We start from the raw sequence: 8,804 nt of genomic DNA, 5'->3' as shown, positions 1-8,804 counted from the left end.
ATTTATGTTATGAATTTTCATTGATTGTTATTGATCATGAAGAATATAACAACCACAATAAACAGAGTAGGAAAAACATGATATCTCATCTGTAAGGGCATGTGGAAAGTAGGAAATGCTAATAAAAATAACTACCATTATTTCCTAAGATAACATAATATAACAGAACAAAAATATTTCATAACAATATTTTCTTTTTTTTAAGATTTTATTTATTTATTTGACAGAGAGAGATCACAAGTAGGCAGAGAGGCAGGCAGAGAGAGAGGAGGAAGCAGGCACCCTGCTGAGCAGAGAGCCCAATGTGGAACTCGATCTCAGGACTCTGAGATCATGACCTAAGCCGAAGGCAGTGGCTTAACCCACTGAGCCACCCAGGCGCCCCCATAACAATATTTTCTAGGCTCATTCTGATAACTTTTCTACATTCAAATTTAAAGGTTGAGGCATGTGATATATATTACACAACAAGCATCCCAAGGAATTCGTTAAAAAAAAAAACTCTTCATAAAGGACAATTCCAAAGGAATTTCTTTTCTAATTTAATTAACAAATTATGAATCGACTTACCTATTTCATCACAGTATATCAGGCACCAATAATATTTTTTAATCGACATACCTGATACAATATTTACCATCTTTCAGACATACTGATCACAAACAAGCAAATAAACAAGAGCACCGTAGCTTAAGATCTACCTGCATAAATATAGGACTACTTCAGACAATCTCTTCACCACAACATAGCAATGAATAGAAATCATATATGCTCTGTAATGGACATACAGATGAGATAGAAGGGGATGGATGTTAATATATGCAGAATCTTTATTAATTACATTGTAAAACATAATATGGAAAAACAGAATACAATTTTAGAAATACCCAGATCACCATCATTGTTTTATTTTTATATGTATAGATAAGGAGTTTAATAAACAATCCATGACTATTCAACTCCTTATATTTTGAAAATTTTAGCAAAATTAACAAACCTAGAACCTAGAAAATTGTACCTATCTGCAAAATACAGCTTTGCCAGCATGGTAGAGGAAAAGCAAAACAAAATAAGTAAGAAAAGTTTAACATTTCACAAGAGTTTTACTTCTATTTTTTTATTTATTATTTTTTTTCATTTATTATTTACTTCTATTTTCTACTTTATTTTAATGAAAATGTCATGACCATAACATAAGAGCAGAATTAAACCAACATGAGAAATTATTTTTTCATAAGTTATAATAAACTAGCTTGGTGATTAATTCAAAAATTATATTACAAACTTCAGCGTTCTTGCAGTAAGTATCACTGCAGAAACAAATGAGTCAGGAGTCATAAACTAATGATGATTCTAAATATTATTTACAGAGACATTCTGTTCTTAATATATTTCAAATATTCTACACAAGGCAAAGTGAGTCCAAGTAATCTGTAGGCAAAATAAGATTTTAGAGAAGTATATATTTCCAACAGTATTTATAAAATATTACCTTTATGTAAGGCATCATCCTGGACATTGTGGAAAACACAAAAAGGAGTAAGAAGCGGCCCTTCAAGAAACATATACAATATCAAGGTTTAACATGAAGCAGCATGTCTTCTCTAAGTAAAAAAACATTGTACCAACTGACTTTACTGAAACTTTATATTTATTGCTCTCATTTTAGGTCATAGTGTCCTTCTGCATGCAGGCTGCTATAACGGACATGATATAGACTTAATAGCTTATAAAGAACAGGAATTTATTTCTCACAGTTCTAGAACTGAGAAGTTCAAGATTAAGGAATGGGCAGATCCAGGGAGAGCCCACTTCCTCATAGATGGCTATCTTCTCACTGTAAACGTACATGATGAAGGAATCTAGAGAACTCTCTGGGGTCTCCTTTAAAAGGACTGTAATCCCACTTATGACCTAATCACCTCCCAAAGGCCCCTATGTTCTAATACTATCACTTCCAGAGTTAGATTCCATAATATGATTTTGGGAGACATAAACATTCACACCATAGTATATAGAAACAAAAAAAGACACAAAAACAACAAACAAAAAAATTATTTTAATTACCTATTATTTTCAACTACATAAAATTTTAATTTGTTTCTATATAATATTAAATAACTCATTTGAGTGATTCATTTATATCCAATGCATCTGAGTGCAATTAAATTTGCTTACCCAGCATATCCAGCAGCATATTTCTTCAGACTATCCCATTCCCCACCTTACAGGATTTACCACAATTAGAAGACAGGGGATAGAGGATAGATAGATAGATGTATACATAAACACACTTGTACATACACATATGCATAGTTTTTCCTGTTAAAGATACTCATGCAAATAAAATTTAAGCTCAAGGAAACCTGTCTTGTGTGGTACTTAATATCCAGTTTTTAGTCAACATCCAAAAACAAATAATCCAATAAAAACATGGATAGAAGACATGAACAAGTGTTTCCCCAAAGAACACATTCTAATATTCAGTAGATACATGAAAAGATGTCCATCATCATGTATCATCAGGAAATTGCAAAGCAAAACTAGAAAGAGATACCACCTCACACCTGTCAGAATGGCTAAAATCAACACTACAAGAAACAAAAGGTGTTGGAGAGGATGTGAAAAAGTAACACTTGTGGGGGCTCTCTGGGTGGCTCAGTGGGTTAAGCCTCTGCCTTCAGCTCAGGTCATGATCTCAGGGTCCTGGAATCAAGTCCCACATCGGGCTCTCTGCCACGCATGGAGCCTGCTCCCTCCTCTCTCTCTCTCTCTACTTGTGATCTCTCTCTGTCAAATGAATAAAATCTTAAAAAAAAAAGTAACAATTGTGAACTGTTGGTGGTGATGCAAACTGATACAGCCATATTTGAAAACAGTGTGGGATTTCCATAAAATTTAAAAATAGAAGTCCTTTGTGATCCAACAATCCTGTTGGTGTGTATTTACCCAATGAATATAAGAAAACTTATTCAAAGGGATGCTAGCACCCCTATGTTTATAGCAGCATTATTTATAAAGCTAAGATATGGAAAGCACCCAAGTATCCATCAATTGATGAATAAATAAAGAATAAGTGGTATGTATATACAATGGAATATTATTCTGCCATAAAAAAGACTGAAATCTTGCCATTTGCAATAACATGGTTTGAACTAGACAGTATAATGCTAAAACTGAAATAAGTCAGTCAGAGAAAGACAAATACCTTTACTCATATATGGAATAAAAGAAACAAAACAAACAAGCAAAGGGGAAATAATAAGACATAGAGAAACAAAGCAAGAAACAGACATTTCATTATGGAGAACAAACTGATGGTTACTTGAGGGGATCTGAAAGGAGTGATGGATTAAATAAGTGATGGGGGTTAATTAGAGCACTTGTCATGATGAGCACTGAGTGCTATATGTTATATTGTACACATGAAACTAATACAACCATATATGTTAACTAACTGGATTTCAAATGAAAATGTTTTAAAATCCCAGTTTTTAGCTCACATTCTGGCTTACAAAAGGGATTTAGTCAGGAATTTGGAGATTAGTTAATGAACAAATAAGGGGTGAACAGGCACTTGTTAGATAAAATTACTATCCTTTCTGGCATGATCTTATACCTTTTATCTAGAATTATTTTTAGCACTTTAGACTCTTCCTATTTTATTTTGAGTCATTAAACAAAAATTTCCTCAAAGGACCTTAGACTCCATCCAGTTTGAGCAACAGTGTGAGAGAGGAAATGGTGTCCAGGAGGAAAAAAAAAAAAAAAAGATGAAACTACTTTTGTTTACTAGTGAATGCATAGTTCTTCCACAGAAGAAGCTCTAAATGGTCATGGCTCCAGCTTTATATGTGTTCAGTCATATGTTCAGAAGTAGGTAACACTATCAAAAAATATAAAGCATCTGAGATTATTTTCCCTTATTTGAAAGCTGGTGTATGAGTCTGCCGTAGTTTCTTGGGTGTTGATAGAAGACGCAGACTCATGGTTCAGAAATAATATAGTTTATTATTCACAGCAATAGAGGTAGCCAGAATATTAACAGTATTTGTGTGTGTGTGTGTGTGTGTGTGTGTGTGTGTGTGTGTAGGGGTGGGAGTTATATATCAGTTCTGAGCCTCAGTTCCCACGAGAAAAATCAAAACCGAGGCAGATAATATTTGCAAACACAACAGGTTAAGTTAAAAAAATATATACAATTTCTGTCTTCCAAGTCTATTCAAATACAACCATCTTCAAAGGATGGTCTAGAACAAATAATAAATGCAGAAATGTAAGCAACCAATTGAAAAGTGTCTCCCAAGAAACACACTTTGAGAGTCTTCATTTGACAAAAATACTATAGGATATTACATGGATCAGGTTCATTGAATACTGGAAGGTTAAAATTACAAGGGACCAAATATTTTTAAGCAGTTCTGGCATCCAGTAGAGTTCAAATAGGTTTTATAAGATTGAGGAAAGAAGCCATCAAAACCTGGGGCCAGGGGCACCTGGGTAGCTCAGTGGGTTAAGCCTCTGCCTTCGGCTCAGCCCATGATCTCAGGGTCTTGGGATCGAGCTCTGCATCAGGCTCTCTGTTCAGCAGGGAGCCTGCTTCCCTCCTCTCTCTGCCTCTTTGCTAACTTGTCGTCTCTGTCTGTCAAATAAATAAATAAAATCTTAAAACAAAACAAAACAAAAAACCTGGGCCCAATTTTCCCAAAAGTATGATTCTGATTCTAGTCTCTATGATGTTATCCCTTGAAGACAATGTCTCTAATTGAGTTGAATTAGTTTACTAAAGAGCATACCCCCATTTGTTGTAGGAGATGAACAATATGCAAGAGGCAAAATGCCACATGGAAGCCACCTGGTCTTCAGTGGAATATAAATCAGTTCCTTTGGGATGAATTTGTTCCACATTTGACTTCCCACTTAAGGGAAAGTAAGAGTGCCTTCTAATAGATTTTAAATAGGAAATGACAACGGAAGCTTATACAAGATTATAAAATGGGAAATTTCATTTAGATAAGCAATAATTTCAAAGTCGTCTTCTTAATATTACAGACTCTTCACATAATCATAATTTTATTTTGGTCTTATATGGTAATTTCAAATATAGTAAATATAAAGAATTTACCTCTGTAATTATAGCGAGTGTGGTCGTAGTTTAATGGCAACAAAACTTCAATTTAGAAGTATGGTCTACCAATTATTAATACATTTGGAAATGGTGTGTCATCTTCACTCCACTTGTCTCACTAAAACAGTGAGCCAAAAAAAGTAGGTCCAAGCTGTTTACTATGGTCAAAATGGGTTGCTTTTGCACTTGGTAAAGAAGCAGTCATATGTTGGAAGAAGAAACTGAGGCTATTAATATTTTCAACTTATTTTCAGAAAAGGAAAGAAAGGATAATCTAAGCTAAAGCCAAAATCTTACACAAGGTGGCAGGAGAATGATCTTTTCCCAGATAAAGGGTTTTTCAACTTAGCCATGTTAGGAGGAAGAAGAGATGAGACATTATGGATTTGACTAACATTTGTACACTGTTCAAAAAGTTTTCAAAATAATGTGTATTATTTTTCTTCTTTTAGTTGAGACAAAAACAAACAAACAAATAAACAACAAAAACACTAATGAGCTTACTCTTAAAAGGAGGTAAACAAGAAACTAGCCAAGATTGAGTGTTAGGTATTGTCCCCCTCCTTTTTTAAAAAAAATTATGTTATGTTAGATACCATACAATACATCATTAGTTTTTGAAGTAGTGTTCCATGATTCATTGTTTGTGTAAAACACCCAGTGCCCCATGCAATATGTGCCCTCCTTAATACCCATCACCAGGATCACCCATCCCCACATCCTTCTCATCTTTAAAACCCTCAGTTTGTTTCTTGGAGTCCATAGTTTTTCATGTTTCATTTCCCCCTTCAATCCCCCCACTTCATTTTTCCTTTCCTTCTCCTAATGTCCTCCATGCTATTCCTTAGGTTCCACAAAAAAGTGAAACCATATGATGATTGACTTTCTCTGCTTGACTTATTTCACTTAACATAATCTCCTCCAGTCCCATCCATGTGGATGCAAAAGTTGGGTATTCATCCTTTCTGAAGGCTGAGTGATATTCCATTGTATCCATAGATCACATCTTCTTTATCCGTTTGTCTGTTGAAGGGGATCTTGGCTCTTTCAACAGAATGGCTATTGTGGACATTGCTGCTATGAACACTGGGGTGCATATGGCCCTTCTTTCCAGTAAAATAGAGCTAGCCTATGACCCAGCGATTGCACTACTGAGTATTGACCTCAAAGATACAGATGTAGTGAAAAGAATTAGGTATTGTTAAAGCACAAATGCAGGGGATAGAAGTTAGGGTACAGAAGAGGGAAGGGCAACCATATGGCCGAGTAGAATAAAGTAGCTCAGGAAGAAATTAGTCATATCCAGATATTGTAAGGCATGTGGGGTTGGCAGGGAGAGCATGAGAAATCATGAGAGAAGAGAGAGAAAATGGACCAGGCAGGAGAGGTTTATAACATTTTAACATCTAAGGTAAGCATATGCAAAGCAGAATAGGGAAAGAAATAAAAGTTTTTATAAGACTCAATACATAAGGAATAACGTGGAGGACACTGGGAGATGGAGAGAAGTGTGCTTGGGGAAGTCGGAGGGAGAGACAAACCATGAGAGACTGTGGACTCTGAGAAACAAACTGAGGGATTTGAAGAGGAGGGTGGCAGGTGGTTGGGTGAGCCCAGTGGTGGGTATTGCACCACCCATGAAGCACTGGGTGTGGTGCATAAACAATGAATTTTGGATCACTGAAAATAAACTAAAAGAAAAAAAAAAGCCTGATTACAGACATATATTACATATATTACCTCAGTGTAACACAGATATGGAACTCACTGTAATACCAGCCACTTCCCACTGACACACACAGACTATGATAATAATAAATAATAATGCAATTAAGAAAATTGCCTGCCAAATAATTTTTCCTCTTCTTTATTTTGATGATTATTATTTTTATTTTTAAAGTTTTTATTTAAATTCCAGTTAGTTAAAATAAGGTTAATATTAGTTTCAGATGTACAATATAGTGATCAACACTGCCAAAAAATGGATAAATAAAAAAATGAAAAAAAAATTTTTTAAAGATTTTATTTTTAAATAAAACCTCTACACCCAAGGTGGATTTCAAACGTACAACTCAAAGATCAAGATTTACATATTTTACTGACTGATCCAGCCAGGCACCCCAACAAATAAAGATTTTATAAAATTGTTGAGTTTGTGGGAGTCTCATTTGCTCAGTCAGTTAAGTGTCTGCCTTTGGCTCAGATCATGATCTCAAGAGTCCTGGGATCAAGCCCCATATTGCTCATGCTCCCTCGCTCTCTCTCTCTCTCTCTCTCTCTGGCTTTTGCTCTTAAATAAATAAATAAAATATTTTTTTTAATTGTTGAATTTGTTTAACTAGTTTTAAACTAGTAGACAGAGATGAAGATAAAGTATGATGTCATGGCAGGGAAAAATACAACTTACACGTTTTAAAAATAAAATGTGCAATGCAAGTTACATCACTTCTTTCATCACCACACTGGGACTTTCCCTACTGAGTTGTTGTAATGTAAGGACCTATTTTATATTTTTATATTTTAGCAAGAGGCTTTCATTGAGGTTAACCCTTAAACTGTCCTTGCTCCCCTTCCCCCAGGGGATTCACTTAAAAACAAGTCCTGGAAATCAGCTCCAGGTAACAAGCCCATATACAAGGGTGGGTCAGGCCAGGTGGAGACATCAATCAGCGGGAGGGGCGGGGCGGTGTTTGCATATTGTCTCCCTAGATACTAAGGAGTATGCCCCACTCGTCCGCCCTTTGGGAACCTTTTTGGCACCAATCCTAATCAAGGTGTATTAGGCTGGGTCAAATGTCTATACTAGGGTAAATTGAACCTCAATTGGTCACCTAGCCTCACTGTGGAGTTTCCTGTGTGTGTTAAAATCTCATTGCTCACCTGTGCATGGCCAGGCCTGACTGCATGGCCTTTGCCCTTAAAAGCTAGACTGTGAAACAGCAAAGGGTTGCCTTCTCTCATAAGAGGTGTGGCCCCAAACGTTCGGTTAGATTCTTGATGCTTGCCATGAAATAAAGCTTTGCTTGACCTTCGCTTTACATCAGTCTCGCTCCTTTAATCATAGACCAATTATTGGGGCATAACAGTATTAATCTTATAGTTATAAGTCCACAATGCATCCATCATCCATTCTACCCCTTAACATTCCCCTTTGGACAGACCCATGATCTAGAACAAGCCTTATTTTATAGTGCCTTGTAGGAGATTTTTGCTACTGCCTAAATTGCCTACTTTTCTCTCACCATTACCAGGGGAATTGGGTCCACTGAAACAAAGGGGTAGTGTAAGAAATTAACAACTTCCATAAATCTCTTTAAATAATAAAGTATAAGATAGTGATACCTTTTTTTCTGCCACATAACCAATTCTTGCAAGAATAAGGTCATATAAGAGAATTTACAACACATGCTAGCATTATCCTACTGGACCCAGATCATTTGTATGTTTCTCTGTCTCTGAGAAATGTAGTTATTTACATGACTGAAACCTACAAATTGTTTGATATGACTACTAATATCACCTATATTATTTAAAAGCCTGTTTAAGGCTTCTGAAATACATAGGTTTTGTAAACACTTATTAAGCATCTTGTATATATCAAACACTTTAAAAATCTCTGTTTAAAAAAAAAACACAAAAAAACTCTACCTCAATGCAACTTTGAGTCTGAAAAAGA

Source organism: Mustela lutreola, chromosome 8, assembly GCF_030435805.1.
Source record: "Mustela lutreola isolate mMusLut2 chromosome 8, mMusLut2.pri, whole genome shotgun sequence".
Classification (NCBI taxonomy): Eukaryota; Metazoa; Chordata; class Mammalia; order Carnivora; family Mustelidae; genus Mustela; species Mustela lutreola.
Note: the sequence above shows the minus strand (reverse complement) of the source record.